We start from the raw sequence: 25,541 nt of genomic DNA, 5'->3' as shown, positions 1-25,541 counted from the left end.
AAAGAGATATTCTGGTTTTATATTCAACATCAAGAGAACAATTAATCATTTTGTATACATTAAAAAATCTTCTCCCCCTTTATTTTGGTACATTGACTCTATTGAATAAATTAAAATCAGAAAATGCATGACTAATATTTTTATCTTATTTTTTATTTATCCAAATCATTTATATTTCCCAAGGGTTATATTGATGGGAATCAGAATTTTACCATGTTAAAATATATACTTTTAAAAACTTCCTGTTAAGAAAAACTATCTTTAACACAGCTATAAGCATAATACTTTCCATATAGTACGTAATCAACAAAATCATGGTGAATGAATACACACTAGATAAATCCTTGATTTTTAACAATACGTGATTGGAAAAAGTGAGGATGAGCCTGTTCCAGGAATATTTTTTAGTAAGCCATCTGCAGACCTGTGTTCATGGTAGTTACTTAAATATCTTTGCAGCATTAAATTTGTCATCTCTTAAAGAGATGGTGGAACTCAGGATTCCAGTACTCCTGGTAAGACATTATTCCTTAGAGTCTCACACCCACCCACGTGTCACAGTACCTTACCTAATAGACAGTTTATAGGTGGATGGAGATGGCAGCTAGGAATAGGAAAACTCACAGTAGAGTGAATTTTATACTTAATGTCTTCTGATTTCTCTCTGTTTCTTTTGTCTTACAGAAGCACAGAGATCCATACTTCTTGTACATGGGGGTAAGCAGAAGTTTTATTTTCTACTCTCTCTATAAAGTTGAATGTTCAGTTGTAGGGTCAGATGCTAGGTGTGTGCAGAGCAGGATTATGGCCTGTGTGGTTGGAAATGTTTCATATTTTTGTTTATTATTAGTGTCCACTATGTTGATATAGGGAACTTGATTCCTCCAGGTGTATAAATGGGTGCTTTTAGACCTCTAAGTGCATATATTTCGTAGGACAGTCACGTGAGACTGGAATTCAGACACAGGTTCACGACTAAAGACATAAATATGGGAGTCTGGGTTTCATAGTACTAATTGTGTTCCCCTTGTAAGTGAGTAAAAGGAGAAGAGAAAAAGAAGTCTTGGGAATGAAATTTGGGTACTCCAACATGTAAGGGTTGGTGAAGAGTCTCAATAATAGAGTGAGAAGGAGTGGCTAAGGGGGAAGAAAGAAAACCAGGTGCTGTGTTGAACAGAGTATTGTGTCCTCTGGGTCAAAGAGAAAGTGTTTCAAAAAGGAGTGGGTACTCGACTGTGTGAAGGATGCTGAGAAGGTTCCCAAGAAGAGGTCTGAGGATTGTTTATTAGCTTTGGCAAAGTGGAGATTGTCTAGGACCTGGGTAGGAGCAGGTGAAGGTTGAAAGCCTAGTAAGTGTAAATTCAAGAAAGGAGAAGGGGTGGGGATGAGTGGAAATTGAGACTGTGGATATCGACCATGAGAGTAGAGAAGTGGCATGGTGGGTGAAGAGAGAGGTAGAGTTTAAAAGACAGCTTTCACAATTAAAATACGTATTGAAGACAGACAGTATTGCTGCGTGTTGGTTTGCTGCTGATGGTGACCTGCTGAAGAGAGTCGAATGGTGATGTGAGAGATAAGGTGAGAAAATTGCCAAAAAAAAGGAAAGGTGAGAGAATTGCCAACTTGACTTACCCAAATATTCGAGGAGGAATCTGACCCGGTACCTAAATGGAGGTATTGCTTATGGGCCAATATCCCTGACAGTAGGGGATTGCGATGCTTTACATAAGTGAATCTCCCGAAGAAATCAAATACACCTCTCGTTTACAGTGATTATTTATAGGATTTGGTAGACAGATCCTCTAAAAGTGATTATGTACACTACTATTGAATTTATTTTTGCTCTCAAATGATTCACAATCCTTAATGTGAATTTAATACACCACACATCATGCAAAGAGTTGACTGATGGGGTACTTTCCCCTTCAAGTTCTCTTAGCCATTATTTTATCCTCATAGATACAAGAGACTTTCTCACTGTAGGAAATGTATCAGGGTAGTCAGGAATAGAAGCTACATGGTGATATGAACAGGGAAGTTTTAATAGAAAGACTTATTAACTATTTACAGGAGATTAAATAGTAAGAAGATTTGGACAGAACACTAAAGAATGCCCTAGGACTGAGAGAGAACACCCTGGGATAGAACGAGCTCAGATTCGGGATTCAGACCCGTGTGGGGAAGGTGTATTTGCAGCCCCTGGAGGGCAGAAGGTCACAGGCTTGCCTTCAGCTGGTGTGCACACATTGATCTGAGCCTTCCGCTGGGGCCCAGGTGGGCTGAAGCTGGTTGAGCTGCCAGCGGGTTAAGCAGGCAGGAAACCCAAATACCAGGAGACCCGCAGGCCACATCTGGAGGGAAGGAAGCTGTGGGACAGGTCCAACCGGTGGGAGACCCCCTGCCGGGACACCCAGGATGCAGGCAGGCTGAGGTTTGCAGGCAGGCGTCCGAAGACAGGAAAACTTGCATCATCATAGGAAATCGAGGACTTGAGCCAGGAGTGGGAATTTTGGAAGATGCGTGTCCCTGGGTGTGCCTTTGACAGCAGAATAACCCAGCCCGTGGGGCTCCTCTAGGGCTGACTGCTGGCAAAGGAGGGGTGTTTATTCTCTCCAGCTCCACTGTCACGAATGGGACCCCGTAGGGGGCACTTGGAGCTGAGAGGCCATCAGGTGACAACGGGCACGGGCACCCTTTCTATTTATTCATTCATTTTCATTTTACTTACTGTTGTTGAACCTTTCTTAATATCCTCTGTGTAGATTATAGATTATCAGACTGATCTTGAACTTTTTCTGGATAAAGAAGTAACTTTAGAAAAATGGAGTGTGGCAAAAGGATAATATTTTACAGACAGAAACAGGTGCTTTAAATCACACCCTACCATATTATGCGACCTTGAATTATTTATGAAGGGAGGTTTTAATAACTACAGCATCTGAGGATATTTCTCTCAGAAAGGAATTTTTTTCAATACTAATTTTATTGCATGCAAATTCACCAAATTTAACCAGCTTCCATGTGTAAAGAAATAATATAAAACACCTCTTCAGGAAGAGAATATATGACATATGTGTTCTGTATTCCACCACAGATAAATCATTCTCATAATAAAGAGACCACACAAACTATTACGTAATCCGACATATTCCATGTCAGACTATCTTCTGTTATAAATCTACAGTAGTCAAGCATCTGCTTAGAACATTTAGCTGTAATTTTTAAGTAATGTTCCTGAGACACTGTCATTATTATGGGACATATCCCTGTTTCTCTACTAAGCTTCTTAGATGATACTTTTTAAAATAAAACTTGGACACAGAAGTGAAGGTTCCTCTAATCTGCTAGTAGTACATCCTAGTACATTGGGAAAGAGTTAGTAGTGGACCAAAACAAAACCTTGTGTGTCCCTTCACTCGGGTAAGTTATAGGAAAGAAGGAAAAGTAACCTCATCAAATCACTTTGCAATCATACTAATGACACACCACATAGCAAACAGCAATCACTAGCAGGAAAGTCTTTAAGTACAGAACGCTTTTAGCATGATTTACTTGGCCTTTCTAGGGTTGATTATGGGAAGGAAACCTGAAATTCATGGATCTATGGGGCATGATTCCATGGAAAATAACTTGGAGCAACCAAGGTATAAAAGGGGGTAAGATTTCCAGATTGAAGTAGCTTTCTTTGGCTTAATACAGACCACATTCATCACTTAGAGATCTCGTATGTTAAATCTGACCAAGAGTATATCTCGTATGGAATATGGGATATGCCATAAATGCTTCGTTGATTTAAGAAAGGTACTGTTGATTGGTTGGTATTATTTAACTAAATGCTATGAAGGTAATTCTGAAGTGATTGTAAAAATTGCACTAGCTTTAGAAACCAGCCCAGTCCCAAAGCGAGGGCTACGTGTAGTTACAAATGGTGTGAAAAAGTAGCACTCGAGTGACATTATGAAGTAATTTCTTTCAAAGCAGAAAAAAAGTAACCCTAGATTCATCTGGTAACAATGGACGTGTTTTCAGTATAGCTCATTATTTCATTGGTCTTGCTTTCCTTCCCTTTCAGTATTTTTTTCTGAAAAATCTGAATGTTTATGGAGCTTTCAGATAAATGGGGCATCTGTACCTCAAGATTTTTGTCTTTTGTGAAATTACTTACTGGGATGAGGTAAAGACGGACACACCAAAATGTCCGCCTCAGTTCCCATGCCTCAGTGTAAAAACCAGCAGTCACTTTGGCCAAACGAGGTCATCCTTCAGTGTGACAACTTGTGGGACTAAAACAATCAAGGCCTAGAAGTGTCACTGACTTTGGTTTATGTGTAACAAGATAGCTCTTTCAAAGGTGAGGAGTCCCTTTGTTCTAGTACACCTTTCCAAATTCTATTTAATTATACCTATTTACTTTCCCCTCTAACTTCTAGGGCAAATCCTATTGTAAAAAAATTACAATATTGTTAGACAACACTGACCTCTAGAAAGAAGAACATCATTGATCCTCTTCATCAGACCCCCAGACATTTCACTATTCAGGAGTTAAACTGAACATCTGCAGTAGAGTTTCTGAACCAAAATGTCAGCTACTTCCTATCATATCTTGACTAAAGACCTCTGTTTATTTGAGTTTCTTTGTTTTAAATTAAGATCTTAGTTTTAATAAAGATATCAAAACTTTAAAATTCTTTTATTCATTATTTGTAGTCATTTGTTTAATTTTTAAAATAGAATTTAAATTTTTTAAATAAATAAATTACCTAAAGATCACAATTAAGTTAAGGTTGTATTTATTGGAAAGGTCTTGAGATTGGACTCTGTGTAAGCTGATCTAGAATAACTTAAAAGGACAAATAACATTAAAGTGGGACATAAATAAGACCACATATTTCTTTCCCACATACATTATATTTAGGTGAATTTACAGTCAATAACAGCATCTTTTCAAATAATTATTTTCTATAAACCCAAAAATATACATTATTTAACTCGTGGTATTCTGAAAGTCTTATTTCAGCCCTTTCCTTATAATGTTGAAACAGGACATGAACTTCTGATACATTGCATTTGTTTTCTCATTTTCATGTTTGCTTTGTTCATTGTTGCCTGCAGCTGACCTCCACGAGTTTTTAACAAGTTTTTGTTAAAACTGACTGAATAAAATCTATGGTGCATTTGCGTCTGTGATGATCCCAGCACTGCGTTCTCAGTTCAGGTCTCCCATACGCTACATACTGATGAGCTTAGTAGTTCTTTGGGGAACTTCTAGTTGTTGTTACCTGAAGAAACTTTGTGGTAGATCTCACTGAGTCCAGTTTTTTGGCTGTTAGAGACACAGAAGCAAAAAAATATTTTTTGTCTAATAGTTTAGTATTATCTAAGACAAAAGTCAGAGATATTTTACAGAAAAGGTGTGAAATCTAGATATTTGTATAATTTTAAACTCAAAATGATAGTCACCATATCCACTCACGTTTACTTTTTTCAAGCAACACAGTTAACTCAGCTTCTATTATGTATTAAAATATGTTGATGTAATGATGAAGAAAGATCATTCTTGCCATCATGAAAGTAAGGTGTCATAAGAAGAGGTAGCCATTAATTGGGTAATTGCAACGTGAAAAAAAGCTAAACTACAACTGTGCTAATTGATATGAAGAGACAGTATATTAGGTGATAAGTGTATAATATAGGTAGATTCGACCTAATTGAGGAGTTAAATAAAAGTTCTTAAAGATATTATGATTAAGTTAAGATTTGTACCAGAGAGAGGGAATGACAAATTCAAATGCTCTAAAGCAGAAGCCCGTGGAACCTGTTGTATGGGTTGAGCAGATATCATGAGAGAGAAGATGATGGAAGGAAAGGATGGACAGAATGATACAGACCAGAACATGAAGGGCATTATGGGCTGTGGCATAAATTAATTTAGGGATACAAATTAGGAGATGATTGGATAACACAAGAAAGAAATTCTGGTGTTTTCTGCTAACACGTTTGTGGCAGAGATGGGTTGAATGTGTACATTTTGAGAGGCTTTACTAGGTAAAATGTGAGGCACCTTGAGATATCTAAGTGGGGGTATGAAGAAGGCAGATAGGTATATGGATCTGGAGCCCAGAGAAGTTGTGCTTCTAGATGAGGGCTAGGACCTTATATGATCTGATTTTCTGACACCTAGAACACTGCCTGGCACGTAAGAAGCACTCGGTATATCATTCATGAATTGAGAGGTGATTATTTTGTGCGTATTTTGCATCTAGGTGATAATTCTAGCCATGGGTACCTATGAGTTTGCCAGGAGAAAGACTGTAGCCTGCAGTGAGAGTGTGGGCTTGGACTGAGCCTTGAAGGATCCATTATAGAATAACTGAGAGACGAGGGTAAACTTCAAATAGACGGAAAAGGAGTGGCCGGAGAGGGAGGTGGGTAATCGTGGTGATCACTGCTAAAACATCACACAGAATACAAACTGGATGTTGTCCACCTTCCTAGATGGAGGAGATCCATAATCATAAAAGACGGCAAACGTGGAAAGCAGACCGGATGGGCTGAGAATTGAGTGGGAAGGTGGAAATGGAGAAAATTAACTGGAGAAGAAGCAAGGCTATGAAAGGGAGAAGGGAGAAGGATGGTTAATGGAGAGACAAGTGAGCTCAAGAGAGAGTTGGGTTAAAAAAAACTGCAGCCACTTGAGCAGATTCAAAAGCTCACGAGAAGAATAGAACTGATATGAAGTTGAAAATGCAAGGAAAAATGGATACCTGATAGTGTCATGTTCCAGACAAAGTAGTATAGAAACCTACTTAGAAGTATGTTCTTTCATGAAAATTGTGAGAGTTTAGCAAGCTGAAGACAAGATTTATGAATCTGCATTAGCAATTTTGTTTTGTTTTAATTTTTATTTTATATTAGAGTATAGTTGATTTACAATGTTGTATTAGTTTCAAGTATACAGCAGAGTGATTCAGTTCTGCATGTATGTATTCCTTTTCAGATTCTTTTCCCTTTTAGGTTATTACAGAATATTGAGTAGAGTTCCCTGTGTTATACAATAGGTCCTTGTTGATTATCTATTTTATTTATAATAGTGTGTGTATGTGAATGCCAAACTCCTAATTTATCCCTTCCCACCTTTCCCCTTTGGTAACCATAAGTTTGTTTTCTAAGTCTGTGAGTCTGTTTCTGTTTTGTAAATAAGTTCATTTGTGTCCCTTTTTTAGATTCCACATATAAGTGATATCATATGTTATTTGACTTAGTCTGAGTTACTTCACTTAGTATGATAATCCCCAGGTCTGTCCATGTTGCTACAAATGGCGTTATTTCATTCTTTTTTTCCATTGTATATATGTACGACATCTTCTTTATCCATTCATCTGTCTGTGGACATTTAGGTTGCTTCCATGTCTTGGCTACTGTAAGTAGTGCTGCAATGAGCATTGGAGTGCATGTATCTTTTTTTTTAATTTAATTTAATTTATTTTTTATACAGCAGGTTCTTATTAGTCATCCATTTTGTATATGTTAGTGTATACGTGTCAACCCCAATCTCCCAATTCATCCCACCACCAACCCCCCCCCCCGCCACTTCCCCCCTTGGTGTCCATATGTTTGTTCTCTACATCTGTGTCTCTATTTCTTCCCTGCAAACCGGTTCATCTGTGCCATTTTTCTAGGTTACACATATATGCGTTAATATATGATATTTGTTTTTTTCTTTTTCTGACTTACTTCACTCTGTATGGAGTGCATGTATCTCTTTAGATTATGGTTTTCTCCAGATATATGCCCAGGAGTGGGATCATACGGTAGCTCAATTTTTAGTTTTTTAAGGAACCTCCATACCCTTTTCCATAGTGGCTGCACTGGTTTACATTCCCACCAACAGTGTAGGAGTGTTCCCTTTTCTCCACACCCTCTCCAGCGTTTATTGTTTGTAGACTTTTTGATAATGGCCATTCTGACCGATGTGAGGTGATACCTTATTGTAGTTTTGATTTGCATTTCTCTAATAATTAGCAGAGTTGAGCATCATTGGCAATTTTACTTTTTTAAACTACATTAAGTGTATGTGGAATTGAGAGAGAGAAGGTGTGTACAGATCGTTGGCACCTACACGGATGCATTGAGACCATTGTCAAAATCCACGCTGCAATAAGATTCCAGCACTTGCTATTTTTCCTCTGCTGTTTTCTTCCATACCTGCTTTGTTGCTTAAAATGCCTTGAGAAGTATTATCTCTTCCTAAACAATACCAGCATTAAGACTTTAAAATTTCTCCATTTTCAACTCTGAAAATCTGCTTAAGTTTGGCAAATTTTGAAGCATTGTATAAATAGTCATAGGCTTACTCAGTTCTCAGATTCTCCCCGGGGCTTCTCAGAACTTTTCTGTAATTACTTTTGGCTATTAAGGGGCCTATAAAAACCAATAAAATTGTTCCTTATTTCAGATATTGTCTGGATGTACTGACATTCTTTGTGGTGTTGAAAATATTCTCCTCATTCTTTGCAGAGGAAAATAGCTTGGCTACCATAATAATTAGACATAATGGTTTTTAGCGAGTTTGTAGAGTGCCAAAATTTAGCAGGTGTTTGCATATAACTAACTGGAAAAAACAGGATGTGGAATTACCCTGAGGCCCAACTTCACCCATCCTGCGTCGCATCAACTTGGTGTCAGGAATTAGATTAGGGGATGCATTATATTGTACTTCCAGTGAGACGGATATATAGATGTTTCAGTATGAAAAAAAAGATGTCAGTGATTACAGGGAGTGTTGGTTGCAAGCTGAAAATTTTTTTTAGTTGTCAGGGTGAGAAGATACATGCTTAAACTTTTTCTCCTTTTGGGATGAAATATAATTTTATAAAAGAGTTTTGACTCTGATACCTGTCTGGAAAATGTTGACTAAGTAAGAACTAACAGAATAAAAATCAATTCCTAAGGCCAAAACAAGAGATAACCCCTTTTTTATTGGAAGAGTGTCTTTGAAACAAAAATTAAACTTATTGATTTAATTCATACATTTTTTGATTGATTCAAACTTTTCTGAAATAATTTTAGGCTTAGAGAAAATTATCAAAAATAATATAGAGTTCACATATACTCTTCATCCAGCTTTTATTAATGTTAAAGATCTTACTCAACCATAGAATAATGATCAAAAAGTCAGTAAATTATTATTGGTACAGTTTATTCAGATTATACCAGATTTCCCCTAATGTTCTAGGATCCAGTTCAGGATCCCTCATTATATTAGTCATCATTTCTTCTTAGTTTTCTCCAACCCATGGCAGTCCCTTCATTTTTCTTTTTCTTTTTTTTTGTTTTTTGGTCGTTTTGGGGGAGGGGTAGTGTTCTTTTATAGCCTTGACATTTTGAAGAGTACCGGCCAGTTATTCTATAGAAAGTCCCTTAATTTGTATTTGTCTGCTGTTTACTAATGATTTCATTGAGGTTATACATTTTTGACAAGACTATGACAATGTTGATGTGCCTTTCTTTATACATCAGCTCAGGGTACACAATATGAACATGTTTTATTACTGCTAATAAAATTATTCCCTTGGTTAAAGTGATGTTTTCTACTGTAAAGTTATTATTTTTCTGAGATTTTGTAAATATATTGTTTATCTTCTAAGTTTCTCCCCAAAGTTTTGGCATCCTTTAGTGGCTCTTGCTTGCAACAGTTATTACAGTGCCAATGGCATTTTCTGTTTTCCTGATTCTTGAAAAATTTGCTCTTGGAAATTATTATTTATTCATTTCAGTATGGTTGTGTAACTGTTTTATTCTGTGTGTTACAATCCAGTATTTTTGTTTTTTAATCTGTTGCTCAAATTGTTCCAGTTTTGGCCATTGGAGCTCTTTCTCATTGTTCCCTTGATTCTTATTCAACATGCTTCCTTTGTTTCCTTTTTGGCGCATATTTGGGGTTAATTTTTGTAAAAGGTATCAGGTCTCTGCATAGACTCTATTTTTTTGTAATAAAGATATCCATTTTTTCCAGAAGCATTTGTTGAAAAGACTTTCTTTATTGAATTGCTTTTGTGCTTTCTTTCAAAGATCAGTTTTCTATATTTTTGGAATGACTTTTGTGTTCCATTGTTTTATGTGTGTGTTCTTTCACCAGTACCACACTGTCTTGGTTAATGTAGCTTTACAGTAAGTATTGAAATTTAGGTGTGTCAGTCTTCCAGCTTTGTTTTTCTTCTTTAGTATTGTGTCTGTAATTCCAGAGTTCTGCTCTCCATATAAACTTTAGTGTCAGCTTGTCAATATTTACAAAATAGCTTTCTGGGATTTTGATTGAGATTACATTGAATCTATAAATTAATTTAGAAAAAAATGACTTAACAAATTGTATCTTCCAGTCTACGGGCATGGAACATCTCTCCATTTATTTAGATCTTCTTTGATTTCTGTTTGTTTGGTATCACTTACTTTTAGAAATTACATTCCTTAATATATCAAACTTTAATTTTAAGTGGCATTTCATACAATTTCCTAAAATACATGAAGCAACATTGAAATAAACACACCGATCTTGTGACTGTTGGATGCCTTAAAGTCTTCAAATATCATCTAAATTTTCTAACTGCATTAGCCTACTTACTGTAGAAAGCAGAGCCCAAAGCAGAGATTTAAGTGCTAACACTTTAGTTGGGAAATAAAACCCAGGGCAAACCCAGGACAGCAACGCTAGGGGAAAGAACAAAAAAAACCAAACAAACAAACAAAGGAAAGAAATATACAGATGAATTTGATCTACCTCCAGGCTAGGTGTTGTTTCAAAGCAAGCCTCAAAGAATTACAGCAAGTCTTGAGTCAGGACTTCTGCTCAAAGGGTCCCACCTTTGAGTGGATCAGAAAAGAGGGAAGAATGAGTGTATCTGCGTAAGGTTTTCCCATTGCTTGTTTCCCCTTGGCCGGGTTCCCTCTGTGGGAAGCAAGCTCCTCTCCACTTCAAGCTTCTGTGACCGTCTCTCAGCAGCTGCCCAGCAATGTGAATTCCGCTCCCCAAGTTAAAGTGTTTTCTCAGCACTCTGAACTGGAGGGGCTGCCCTGCCGTAGTTAGACACTGACCAACAGAGGAAGATGGTTGAGAGAACCTGAGCCAGCACACAAGGGCTGTATCTGGTACGTCACCTCAGAGCCAGATGTACTCAAAGCATACCTCAGAGATTAAAGGTAATTTTGTCCAAGTCCTAGAAAATAGCATTTCTCATTCACCAGTGTCTTCATCCACCAACCAGAAGTGTCCTGTTTGTTCTTCCTGTTTCCCGTTGCCCATTCCCGAGAACCCACAGGTTCTCTCTGTCCTCTTGTCCCTCCAGTGTGCATCTGTGACTATTGACAGTGCTGCCTTGTATGTATTATTTTCCTTTTCAAATAAAGTATTTTTTAACATTTTCCTCCTAGATGTAAACCTTTTTAAAATGGGTTCTAGTTAAAAAATAGGTAGGATTTGATTCCTTTTAAAAGGTGAATAATTAAAAATATAATTTGTATTTATCACAGCATGTCTGTTTCAAAAGTAGGTAAATTATTTTAGAAGAAATGTAAAAGGATTTTCCCCCCAGCCGCCTAAGTTATTTTGGTACTACTTCCTGTTCATTATATAAGTAAAACTGTTTCATGGGGTGGGGAGAAGTAAAGTTATGAGCTTGAAAAAGAAGGTAAGTGTCAGTGAAGTGAGACTGCAGGTAGAAAGGAACCATGGATAATGTTGAAGTAATACGTGGTGTTAACTGATGGGGCTACTTTTTTTTTTTTTTTTTAATGTTCTGGTACGTTCATTTGTTAAACCTGGAAACATATTGTAATTCACAAAGGATCATTACTATGGACTTGTACCAATGTAATTTTTGCAGAAAAGGTTTTTTTTGTAAGGTTTAACTCAGATCAATCAAAATGCATTTCTGTTGTCTCTTTCCAAAATCCCTATTTTTGTTCATGCTCTTACTTTGCTTAAAAATTATGTAGAGCCTACAGAATATACTTTGCTATTTATACAAGCCATATAAGTAAGTAGTTAATAATTCTGTTTTAAAAATGAATATCATTTTTAATTTTTGAAAGGATTTATCAGTTGAAGAACTTCACTTGTGTCTCACAAAATACCCTGTGAATTTAGTTGGGAAATAGTATAATTTGATTTTCTAAATGAAGAAACTCATCTTTAAGGACATTGAGAGAACAGCTATGGTTAATGGTAGTAATGAAACTGATACTGGTCTTAAGATACCTATTCCAAAACTTTGTGTAATATTCCATTTTTTGGTTACATATGACAGTAACATGGCTTAAAACTATTGCCTTTATTTTTATTCCATTATTTTTTAAGTTAAACTACTATATTTTGTTTTCATAATATTTTTATTGTGGTAAAATACATAAAACAAAATATGTCATTTTAATCATTTTAAGGGTAAAATTCTATGGTACTAATTAAATTCAGAATTTTGTACGACTATTACCGCTATCTATTTCCAAAATTTTTCATCACCCCAAATAGAAACTGTACCCATTAAGTTATAACTCCTCATTTTGCCCTTCCCAAAGTCCCCAGTAACCTTTAATTTACTTTCTAAATATATGAATTAGCCTAGATATTTCATATGAATGGAATCATACAATGTTTATCCTTTTGTATTGGCGTATTTTATTTAGTATAATGTTTCGAGGAGTATCACTGTTATAGCAAGAATTGGAATTTCATTCCTTTTATGACTTAATAATATTCCATTGTACCACATTTTGTTTGTCCATTCATCTGACGATGAATATTTAGGTTGTTTCCACCTTTTGGCTACTGTGGATAATGCTGAAGTAAATGTGGGTGTGCAAATCTCTGCTTGAGTCCTTATTTTTAGTTCCTTTGGCTCTATCCATAGGAGGGCTAGAAGTGGAATTTCTGGGTCCTGTGGTGATTCTGTGTTTAACTTTGAAGAACAGCCAAACTGTTTTCCACAGTGGCTGCAGCATTTTATACTCTCATCAGCCATGAATGCTGGTTCGAGTTTCTTCATATTCTTGCCGAAGCTGGCTGTTTTCTCTATGTTTAAATTATAGTGATCCTTTTAGATGTGGTGTGGTATCTCATTACGGTTTTGAGTTGCGTTTCCTTAATGACTAATGATGTGGAGCATCTTTTCATGTGCTTATTGGCCTTTTGTATACCGTCTTTTGAAAAACGTCTATTCACATCCTATGCCCATTTAACAAATCTGCTTGTTTGTTGATGTTCCTGAAGTAGTTATTTATACACTCTGGATATTAAGCCATTATCAGATAGATGATTTGCAAATATTTTCCTTATTCTGTGGGTTGCCTTTCCACACTTACGGTAGTGTCCTTTCATGTATAAATGTTTTACATTTTAATGGCATCCAGTTTACCCATTTTTAAAATTTTTGTTGCTTGTGCTTTTGCATCATATCAGAGAATCTGTTGCCAAACCTGAGGTCCTGAAGATTTATCCCTGTATTTTTGTCTAAGAGTTTTATGGTTTTAGCTCTTATATTTTTGTTGACCCGTTTTGAGTTAATTAATGTATATGGTGTGAAGTAGAAGTCCATCTTCATTCTTTTGCACGTGGAAATCCAGTTGTCCCAGCATTATTTATTGAAGAGACTAATCTCTCCTCATTGAATGGCCTCGGCCCCCTTGTCAAGAATCAGATGGCCATTGACATACGGGGTTTGGGGTGGACTCTCAATTCTTCCCTTGTTCTACATGTCTTTCTTATGTCAGTACCACACTGTTTTGATTATTGTAAGTTTGTATGTATGAGGTTTTGAAATCAGGCGGAGTGAGTCTTCTAACTTTATTCTTCTTTTTCAAGATTGTTTTGACTGTTTTGGGTCCTTGCAATTCCATATGCATTGAGGGATCAGGTTTTCCATTTTTGAAAAAGAAGGCTGTTGGAATTTTTTTGTGTGTGTGGTACGTGGGCCTCTCACTGTTGTGGCCTCTCCCGTTGCGGAGCACAGGCTCCGGACGCGCAGGCTCAGTGGCCATGGCTCACGGGCCCAACCGCTCCGCGGCACGTGGGATCTTCCTGGACCAGGGCATGAACCCATGTCCCCTGCATCGGCAGGCGGACTCTCAACCACTGCGCCACCAGGGAAGCCCGGCTGTTGCAATTTTGATAGGGGTTGTGTTCAATCTCTAGATTGCTTTGCATAATATTGATATCCAACAACATTAAGTCTTCCAAATCCATGAACACAGGATCTTTCCATTTATTTAAGTCTTTATTAATTACTTACGGCAATGTGTTATAGTTTCCTTGAGGATTACATTTAATCTCCTAAACTTATAACCTACCTAGTTATAATTTGTTATGAATTAACTCCAAGAGTGTATAAAAATTCTGCTTCAGTACAACTCTTTCTCTCCCACTAATGTTGCTGTTGCAAGTAACACCTTTTACATTGTAAAGATGTTTTACAATGATTTATAACATTTTATAATGTTTTATAATATTTTATAATGCTTAAAATGATTTATAAGGTTTTATAATGATTTTATATATTTGTCTTTTAACTTTGCAAGAAATAAAAATTGGAGTTACAAACCAAAAATATACTAATACCAGATTTACTTTTAACAAAGATCTTTATTTCTTCACATGGCTTTGAGGTAATAGCTAATGTCCTTTCAATTAAACCTGAAGAACTCACTGTATTATTTTTGTAGGTTTGGTTTAGTGGTAATGAACTCTTAAGCTTTTGTTTGTTTGAGAATGTCTTAATTTCTCCCTTAAATTTGAAAGATAGCTTTGCCCGATACAGAATTCTTGACTGACAACTATTTTCCTTTCAACACTCTAAATATGCCATCCTACTGCTTTCTGGCCTCCAAGGTTTCTGATGAGAAGATGGCTGTTAATTATATTGAGGATCCCTTGTCCATGATAAGTCGTTTTTATCTTGTTGATTTCAAGATGACATTTGGCTCCGGACGGTTTGATTGTCATGTGTCCCAGAGTAATCTTTGAGTTTATCCTACTTTGTGTTTGTTGAGTTTCTTGGATGTATAGATTCACGTTCATCAAATTTGGGAAGTGTTTGGCTGTTATTTTGTCAAATATTTTTTCTGGGTTGTTCGCTGTCTCTTCTCCATTTGGATCTCTGTGACACCTATGTTGGTCCACTTGATGGGGCCCCACAGTTTCTGTAGGATTTGTTCCCTTTCCTTCATTCTTCTTCTTTCTACCACTCACATTGGATGATTCCCATTGTTCTGTTTTCAAGTTCATTGTCTTTGCCTTTTGCCTAATCAGGTCTTATGCTGATTCACTCTAGTGAATCTTTCATTTCAGTGGTTGTCCTTTTCAGCTTGGTTCCTTCTTATACTTTATCAGTACCGATAGTCCTATTTTGTTCACTCCCTGTTTTCCTGATTTACTTTAGTTCTTTTCCATGTTTTCCTTTAGCTCTTTGAACATATTTAGGACAGTTGTTTTAGTTCTTTGTCTAGTAAAGCCAATATCTAGACTCCCTCAGGGATGGTATCTGTCAGTTTATTTTGTTTCTTTGTATCAGTCATACTTTCCTATTTCTTTGTATGCCTTGTGATATTTTTGTTTTTGAAAACTGGACATTTGAATATTATGATGTGACAGCTCTCGAAGTCAGATCCATTCCCTAAAATTTTCTGGTTTTGTTGTTGTTGTTTGTTTGTTTTTTAAGGACTTAGTATTCTGTTTGCGACTTGACATTTTCCCAACTATTTTTGCAGAGATTGCATTCCTTTTCATGTGTGAACATTGAGGCTCTGCTCCTTAGCTTGGGGTCAGCTCGTGTTTTGACAGAGATTTTCATGAATGTCAGGAGAGTAAAAAAAGGAAAAAAAAGCAAACCTCTCCTAGCCTTTGCAGATTGGCTCTGTGCTGGGGCCCTCCATCACCTTTAACCAGACTTGCACTGAGGACTTCTTAGAACTTTCAGGAGCATGCATCTTGCCTTGGGTGTCCATAAAGCTTTCAGTTTATGCTGCTTCTAAATGCCCCAGTTTCCCAAAGAAACTCTCTCTCTCAGGCTGTTTCTTCCAGACCTTAGATAGTCTATTGTGTTCCTCAAATGTAATCTTTTAGCCCAGGTGTCTGCAGGTTGTTCACCCAGTTTACAATATTTTCAATCGATGCCCTTTGATTTCCCAGACTGGGTGAGTTCTGATTTAGGCAAAACAGAGAAGTACACCTTGCATTAGGCCTTCTAGTAGCCCCCATACAGATCAGGACAGATTAAGGGATAATTTGTAAATAAGATCTGCCCTGCTCCCTTTGGAGTCTGGGATAGGGTCCCACACTGGGAATTCAATGCAGTCTTCCAGACTTCAGCTAAACCACGAGGGGGTGGGGCTAGAAAGAGGAAAAATGTCACGAAGCTTTGCTGCTATTGCCTTTTTCTTGATTCAGGGTTTGCTTGGTTGCTGTAAACCTCTGACTGCTTTTCAGAGTTCTGACAAACTGTGTACTGACAGTTTCTGCTTGTTTTTAAATGTTTTTGTGGGGGACAGGAGCTTGGAGCTGCCTATCCTATCATTTTGCTGATGCAACTCTTCTGTTATAATTCTTTTTTTTTTTTTTTTTTTGCGATACGCGGGCCTCTCACTGTTGTGGCCTCTCCCGTTGCGGAGCTCAGGCTCCGGACGCGCAGGCTCAGCGGCCATGGCTCACGGGCCCAGCCGCTCCGCGGCACGTGGGATCTTCCCAGACCGGGGCACGAACCCGTGTCCCCTGCATCGGCAGGCGGACCCTCAACCACTGTGCCACCAGGGAAGCCCCTATAATTCATTTTTAAATTATGTCAACTTTAATGACAGCTGAAGTTTTTATGTTTTAAAGCTGTATATAGCTAGAACATAGGATTATTAACAGAAATATGATTTTTCTCCTAAACTGAAATAAAAATTAAACATATTGGAAATTCATCCAGTGGTTCAAAAAAGTATTATAATTACTTCCATTATTGGCTTTTTAGCCATTTTACTAGTTTCTTTCTAGATAGCTTAAGTGATATTTTTGATGTCTCATTTCTGGTAAGGATTATATGTTAATGCTATAATTTTTATTTTATAATTTTAAACTTATAACTGTATTATAGTTTATATACTATTCTATAATTAAAATTATAATTTTATTATGAATATTTTATTACTGTTTAAAATTAGTATTTTTCAAAGTGTTTTAGTTGTATCATTTTTAGTGGTCTTCATTGATCAAAAACTATTAAGAAATTTAAAAATATTAGGCATAAGGGAAATATCTTTAAAACACTAGCATATTAAGGATATGATAAATACACCATTGAGAAAGACTGCCCTCTCATACCTACCTTTCAATCTCAGATTATTTATTTTACTTTTCTTAAAACAAGGTCAGGGCCATTTTCTATAAAACTCTAAAATATGAAAAATGTACAAGGAAAAACTTCATGCTTAAAAATTAAGGATAAAAAGTAAGTACACTTCTTTTTCTTCTCAAAAATTAACCAGAAGCAGTGAAAAGAGTGAGAAACCACCCCAGCCAGGACAGGCTGAGTTAGTGTTTCCCAGATACATTACAGGAAGGGGTGCTAAGACAGCAAAGCCAAATAAGCATATAAGAAGCAGGTAACCATGGTCTCTGGCTACAGCCCAGAGAAATCCAGCAAAGGATGTTTCTCCAAAGCAGGTGATGGACCCTAAGGGGCAGCCTCCCTTCAAAACAATGGAGTGGAGCAAATGGGCTGTCGTGGCGAACCTTTCTTAGACTTTGTGGCCGGTTATTCTACAACACCTGGGACATCATGTTTTCAAGGGAGGCAGGGGGAGAGAGCTCCTGCATCGTGAGCTAGCCAGCAGGGCTATATTTCAGCCATGGGGACAAGTAAAGGTTAAAATATCTCACGTCTACTGAAGTTCAAGGTGGAACAAAATTCCTCTAGCCAGGCACACAGCCCTGCCCTGTTCCCTCACCCATATCTTCTTTTATAAATAGCTCATTCAAGAAATGCTAGGAAAGAAATGAAAAAAGAGCTAACCTTCAATCACTACATAGAAAGAACCAAACCAAAGGAGAAAGAAATCAGAAAAACTCTTGGCAACAGAGAGCACTTAGTTGGCAGTTCTTGCCAGAAAGCAGATGACAGTCAGTCCCAAATATATTGCTATGAATTAAGGGAATAAAAGTTTAATGAAGCAATCACTTTTGTAAAATAAGAGAAAGATCCCCAGTGCAAAAGCGTAGGGAAGACAAGGTACAAAAGTAAAACTGAAACATGAACGAGCAGACCTCAGCAAGAGGGGGAAAAAAATTGAAGTATCGTTGAGATGGAAGTCACATCAAAAGCTAAGGAAACAGGGCTTCCCTGGTGGCGCAGTGGTTGAGAGTCCGCCTGCCGATGCAGGGGACACGGGTTTGTGTCCCGGTCCGGGAAGATCCACATGCCGCGGAGCGGCTGGGCCCGTGAGCCGTGGCCGCTGAGCCTGTGCGTCCGGAGCCTGTGCTTCCGCAACAGGAGAGGCCACAATAGTGAGAGGCCCGCCCGCATACCGCAAAAAAAAAAGCTAAGGAAACAAACAAAACAACACAGCACATGGTAAAGAGGAAAGAACTCAGAAATATGAATATGACAAATTAAAAATAAACATAGAGTTAATAAATATTGTGAGTAAATTATATAAAGAGAAGACAGGCCAAGGATATTCATCAGATATATATTTGGGATCCACTGAATAGAGAACTAAAGCCATAGCAAAAATACCTACAATTGTAAGTTAAAGGTTCTTGTAAAGAAATATAAGCATCCTTCACAGCATATATTAAAAAGAGAATAATGCAAAGATATTCTAGTAAAGTTGTTGAATCTCAGAGTTAAATAGTTCTTTGGGCATCAAGTCAAAAAGAATAATCAGCTTATAAGGAGAAAAATCACTAGGCTTGCTTCACATTGCTTGGCAGTAACCGTCAATACTTGAAGGGTAATGATGCTTACAATAACGTCAATTTAAGTGTCCCTCAGTAGTTTTACAGCTAAGCAAATTGTCATTCATTTATAAAGACTGATCCAAAAACATTGAAAGAATTCTGAAATATAGTTGCAAGAAGCTCTTCTTGTACAAAGTACAGGGTGGAAAGCCTTGCTAACAAATAACGGGTAACAGTTTGGGGACCATTAAAAGTACTTAACTATAGGGGTAAGACTAATAGAAATGGGCATTCAGGTTATATGTAGGATACAAATGCTGCAAAAGCCGAGCACATAAAATAACAACGTGTATAACAAAACGCTTAACATAGGTTGAGAGGCGAAAAAGAAGAGTTGTGAGGTAGGGTAATATAAACATATTTACCTTTAACAGGAAAGCATTAGGAAAAACCATCTATACAATTGACAGAGTGGAAAGAAGGGAGGGAGAAAAAGGCAGAGAAATATGAGAATATCCTCATTAATCACAAGAGCGACTCAATAGATACTATGTGAGAAAATAAAGAATTGTAAACATACCAAAGTAATGTTATAGAAATAATTACATAACGAATATAAACTTTCTATAATGAGAACAACAGAACAGAAAACAAAGCTAATATGAAAGCAAAACTAACAGAAACACAGATCATGCAGGAAATCCTTAAAAGAAAAAATAGGAACAAAATATAAGATTTCATAAAACTAACACCAACTGTACGTGTCCAATCTGTAAAAATAAGCTGCCTAGGTTTATCTATTAGAAGTACAAATTCCCAGATTATATCTCTAAGTAAAATTTATCTATCCACTCTGATAAATGATTTATGAGTGTTGAAAATAAACAAGACAAATGCAAACCCAGCAACTACAAACAAAAGGAAAACAGAGAAATACAATCTTAATGCCATAAAAGGTTGAATTCAGGAGAAAAAGTGATCAAGAGATCAAGAAGGAGCACTTCATGAAATATTGTAAAGTCCATATTTAGGGTTAGTCCAAAAGAACATGATATTAATTGTCATAAAGCAAAAATAAGAGGAAATATAAGAATAAATATATGGAAGTCAGTAGTTTAAAATAGAGATTGACAAACAATTGCCCACAGCCCAGTGCATTCTGCCATCTGATTTTGTAAAGAATGTCTTACTGGAACACAACTGTGTCCTTTTGCTTATTTGTCAGTGGCCTCTTTCAAGCTGTAAGTAAAGAATTGAGTAGCTGCAGCAGAGCCCAGGTGGCCCACAAAACCTACGGTATTTACTATCTGCCCTTTATAGAAACAGTTTGGCCACCTTGGCCTAAAAGACTTAGCCCATGATAGTCACTATAGGGAGGGAAAGAAAACCAAAAAACTAAATAATAGAATTAATATTGTAAATTATTACTATTATGTTATTTATATATTTATACATGAATCCTCTAAATTCAGCAAGTACACTGTCTTTCAGAGTGCCAATCAGCTTTTCAGGAAAAAACAACAACAAGCTATGTATGAGGCTACAAAGTTTAAAAAAAGGCAAGTTCTCTGATTACAATTCAATAAGCTAAAAAATAATAACAATTAGAAAACAAAATGATGCTACTACTTGGGAATTCAAAATCTTTTCCTTATATAGCACTTGGGTCAAGTAGAAAATTAAAATGGCATATGATTGGATATCTAAAGTATAACAATTTAAAAAAATACTCCATATATTAGAATGTGTGAACAGAGCTACAGAAAGATAAAGAGAAAAATAGTTGGTCTTATATACTTGAAGTACTTAAAGAGAGAAAGTAAAAATAAGAGTTCAGTGTCTGGGGTGAAGGAGTTAAAGGCTGAGTAAGGTTCGGAAATAATTCTCTAAAATATGGAGAGCTGCTGTTTAGTGACATGATTTGGGAATTGGGTAATCTGGGACATCGTAGAACCAATGAGGAACAATTTGTGGTACGTGGCTTCTTTATCACTGTTGGAGAGGTAAACCATGGGGTGGGCCCCTATGGATACTTTGGACGTCATGTATCACATTTGGAAATGCTATGTTGACTGTTCATTGTTGGGCATCCTTAGGGTACAACCTTTCAACGGGCCAGAGTATGAGTGGAGTCTCCAGGTCGTGGTAAAGGCTTCTGAGTCATTTGCAGCAGTGAGCAGGGGGGCTGCTGACGTCCAGAGCAGACAGCAGCCTCAGGTGGGGTGCAAAGGTGGCGTGGTGGTCCTCTCTCAGACAGATGCCCCTGCTGGCTCTGTAGCATCCTTGGTTTTTGACACTTTGCAAGCCCTCTCCTCCAGAATTTCAACAGTCATGAGTCACCCTGACCCTTCTGACTAATCCCCCTCAAAGATAAGACAGTAAGTCTACACCTGGTACAGATTTCATCCAAGAACCCTGAGGATGCCTGCTCTTGAGGGCTCCCATTCTTTGGTTTTTTGTTCAGATTTAGGAGAGCACAGAAACGGAAGGGCTTGACTTCTCCTGAAGTGCTATGGGACATGTCTTTGAGGAGGTGGTATTGGTGCTGAGTCTTGGAGCATGAAGAGGTGTTTATTAGGTAGGAAGGAATGAGAAGGGTGGAGGGGAAAACACGTGAAAGAATCTTTTGATATAGTTTTCTCAGTTACATCATAAGCATGTTGTACCTTGAGGGCCGATGACATAGCTAACATGGATTTACCTCCTGCACAAAGTGCTGAGTATATAGATGCCTTCTCCCAAGAACTAGTGATGCTTAACAAAAATGAAAGCTGGTATTATAGGTGTGCTAAATTTACCTCTCTCTCTCTCTCTCTCTCTCTCTCTCTCTCATCTATCTATCTATCTATCTATATTTATATATATATACACACATCAAAATCAGTTAGATAGCTTTAAGAGCTACAGATTTTCAGGATTGACACTTGATCTATAAAATCAAAATCTCCGAGTCAACTTATCTAGCATTCTATATTTAAAAAGAGCTTCCCCTGGGATTCTGATATGTAGATATCTCTTGGATCTACAATTAATTATATCTACAATTAATTATATCTATAATTTTGGCTATATAATTTGAAATCAAATTTAGAGATAGATGGTAGATTTGTATTGGCTGCCTTTGGCAATATTAATTCAGTTATCACTAGTAACTTTGTTATTTCCAGATATTAAGAAAAATGTAATATTCAGTCATCTTATTTTTTGCTATTAATTTTATAATTTGAGAAACCTTTTGAGTTTTAATGTGAATAATTTAGCAATTTTATCTGAAATTTGTGGAGGCATGGTAAAACCTTTATACATATTCTAAAAATTACCATGTATATTTCCTATTATTTGTGATGAAGTGTATTGGCAAAGAGCATATTATTTTTATAGATGTTCCCATTGAACTATGCATTATTGTGTTACTATTCATGTTAACACTTGGGAGATATATATTATATATATGTATATGCACACATATGCATATACATCCTAACATATAGTTCTAGATATAGGTATATCACAAACTATATACCTATATCATCTATAATTATATCTATAAAGCATTACTCCAAACATCTTGAGACTTAGTTCCAGTTTTTATGATCGATGTCTAAGTTTCTCAAAAATTTGCTAGTCAATGAACTAGATTTCAGCTCTGGCCCATAGACTTAGTTATATATGATCTTAAATCAACAGCTAAATGTAAAACATTAAAATAGCTGACAGAGCTTTGCATTCAGATAATACCTATTTTAAAAAAAGGAATAAGTTATCTATAAGTACAAAATTTGAGTGGTTTATTATTCTTGTTATAGTTGTCGTAGTAAAAGATGATTCTTGAACTAAAGAACACCGTGAGACTGTTAAATGTTAATGAAGTATAATTCATTTTTGTAGCTGGTATTAAACATTTATGAACCACTTTATATCTGCACAGGTCCTTACTAACAAATGCAGGTTCATACATACATACCCAGCATCATTTCCGATTGAAGTAACTACAGGATGAAATTTTTGTCTGAACACGTGGCAAAGTTCATGACTAAATTCCTATTTTGAGTTTCATAAGTGCATTATCTAGTTTAGACTTCTTATACAGAACACTAAGAAATCGTCTGTGCCATTTCTGGCTCCTGTTTTAACACGATAGAAGAATAAATGAGTTGTAGTTCAGTCTCGCCTAAATTATTTCATGGTGTGAATCTTGAGAGTAGCTTTGAAGCAAATGTCTAAAGCTTTTTAGATTGGAGTTTGATAACATATGTTGTTTTCTGATGAGGAACTAAAATTCCCCTGGGCCATAAATAACATAAAGAAAAGTCATCCATTGGTTGAGAAGGCTCCCACAGAGACTTGCTAATATGAGAGTCAATATTCAGGTTCTTATTTTTGAATAATTTAAAAATTTATTTTTTCAGTTTATCTTTATTGTATTTTGAAGAAAGTAAGGTTTTACTTGCCAAATTTGTGGGGGAAAAAAAAACCCACTGTCTAATTTCAGCGGCTCACCCAATTTCATACAGAATATTAGAAAACATATTAACTATAGAATCCAAGATTCTTGAAATTGAAGTGTTTTTCTAAATAATTTCCTTTTTTCTTTTTGGGGAAAAAATAGAAGAACTGAAATCAAGGTGAACAATACACGGGCATGTCTTTCTCAGGCTCTTATAAAGTTGGGCATATTAGAGGTGCAGATGTCTGAAGTGGGTCAGTCACAAACCGAGAGATCTCCTGGCAAAAGCTTGGGGCAGTGAAGAACTTTACCAACTTTAGACCTTGTGAAAAACAAACAATTAGGGTGAAGATGGAACAAAAAAATACTCAGAGGAGGTAACAGTTTTGTTGGATAGTGGTAAGGATCTTATGCTTCCTGTACCCTCAAGGTTTTTCCTGCTTTTTAAAGTAATTAACCATATTTGAAAAATAAATGCATGTTTCCATTTTTAAATAATCTAGGAGGGAACTTCAGAAAGATGGACTCAAAGGCTTCTTATAGGCTTTTTTCCCCTAAATGAATTATGTCTCTTCTTTCCCACTTGGGGAGCCACTGACCCTGGGATGCGCTCCCTCTTCTGTTTTCCTACTGTTATTTTGTTTCTATTCTCACCTCAAATAGCAAAAGGAAGCATCTATAAAGTTACTTTAGATACGCATGTGATGTGTAGGGGAATATTTTGAAGGCTGGAAACATTCTGTGCCTGTCTGCTGAAGCCAAATAATTGAGACTCTACTTAAGCCAAATTGATTCCTTTATGTATAAGAGAAAGGACAAAAAATGAAAGCAAAATGCTTTCTCCTTCAGTGAACACATGTGCTAAATTTATCGTTATACCTTGTGTGCATGAACAGAATATCAGAAAGCTGATCCTAATGGAGTGACACATCTCTGACATTCATTAGATTTGATGATTAATTGATTTTCTTAAGGACTCTCATTTAAATATGCTTTGTCCATGTCCTAATGCTCTATCCTTTGCCCTCTTTTCCTTTGTGAAATCTCTTGAGACCCGCTCATCATTCACAATAGTTAATCAGCACCTCCAGGGTTCGTCTGAGTTACGGCTAGAATCCACAGTTGCCCAAAAGATATATCCGTACGGATTTATCACATATCTAAGTCAAGCTTAAGTTCTCTCTCCTGAATCTGCTGCTCAGCGTTTCTTACCAGTCTCTCAATCTCATATTCTTCACATTCATCAAGATACCAGAAATGTCAATAATTCTCTCTCTCTTTTCCATAACTCACAGGTAACTCAGTTTTTCCAGTTCTATGACGATAATCAAAGGACCTAAAATAAAAATGCTTACAATGAAAGGGACACATTTTAGTGGGGGCGTGGATGGCGAAGGTGAGCTGGGAAATGGTCACTGGTGTGCTACCCAGGATTTATGGACGGAAGGGGAGAACAAGGACTCTGGTAAATGGGAAAACACAGGTGCCCCGATTGTTTCCCTGGGGAAGCGAGAGCTCAGTTTTGCCTTATTTGCACATCTCTGTATCTCCTGCCGCCTTTAAAAAATAATAATCTGAAAATATAAAATTTTAGGTGGAATATCTTAATATTGGAATAATGACACATAATTTAAAGAAATTACCTTCATGTGGACCAAAGAAAGTTTTACGGCAGGCAGACTGGCAGTCACCTGGGGGTCATGCCGCTTGTTCTCTGGTCGCTTCTCTCCTTCTGTGGGTCTGACTCACGCTGTGATCATTCCTCCTACAGGTCTTCCTTCTGCCCTTCTTTCTCCATTCAAGTCCCTTCTTCGTTTCCCTGCCAGTTATTTTAACCGGCTTTATCATGTGCACCCTCAGTCAAATACCTCTGTGGCTCCTGGCTGCCTCCCACTCTGCTTATCTGACAGTGGAAAGCTTTTGATAACCGAGCTTCACCTTTGCAGGCCAGGACCCCAAGCCCCCCATTATGTGTTTATGCACAACTCCACGCAGTGTCACACCTGCCTGTCTCGGTTCATGGCTCTCGGCGTGAGATGCTCTTCTCTCTTTCACAACCAGAACTCCACTCATTTCCATGTGCTTCCTTGAGATCCTCTTTGATTGATGACCCACACCCAGAAAGACTTTAAAAATGAGGTTAGGGGCCCATCTACTTGTGTCAGCTAT

Source organism: Monodon monoceros, unplaced genomic scaffold, assembly GCF_005190385.1.
Source record: "Monodon monoceros isolate NGI ecotype Baffin Bay Population unplaced genomic scaffold, NGI_Narwhal_1 Super_Scaffold_17, whole genome shotgun sequence".
In the NCBI taxonomy this organism is placed as follows: Eukaryota; Metazoa; Chordata; class Mammalia; order Artiodactyla; family Monodontidae; genus Monodon; species Monodon monoceros.
The sequence above is the reverse complement of the archived record's forward strand: the minus strand, read 5'-3'. Positions refer to the sequence as shown.